Raw genomic sequence first — 269 nt, forward strand, 5'->3', positions numbered from 1 at the left:
AATGCATGGGTGCTGGGTGCTCTTTAAAATAGCTCTTTTCTCAGCCAGGCGTAACCTGCACTTCCTATTGGTTTTGAAGTACTATTTACATTTCCCTAGCATCTTCCACTTTATGCTGTGCTCAGTGGCACTTTCTTTCAAAGTCCAAACATGCTTGGTCAGGGTTGTGGCGTTAAGTCTGTCAGAGATGTTGAAGGTGGACTTGGGTGTTTTATAGCGGGTTCTCAAAGAGCCTTTAGTTTCTCCCACATACTTTTGCATGTTTTGTT

At 43.1% G+C, this 269-nt stretch overlaps 1 long non-coding RNA gene across 1 annotated transcript in view; it reads right to left on the minus strand.

The window, feature by feature from the left end:
* The window catches only part of LOC128251300 (uncharacterized), a 3,802-nt gene that overhangs the window by 2,062 nt on the left and 1,471 nt on the right, over positions 1–269 (minus strand). The gene's annotated exons all lie outside the window — the stretch shown is intronic.

This window comes from Octopus bimaculoides, chromosome 30 (assembly GCF_001194135.2).
Source record: "Octopus bimaculoides isolate UCB-OBI-ISO-001 chromosome 30, ASM119413v2, whole genome shotgun sequence".
In the NCBI taxonomy this organism is placed as follows: Eukaryota; Metazoa; Mollusca; class Cephalopoda; order Octopoda; family Octopodidae; genus Octopus; species Octopus bimaculoides.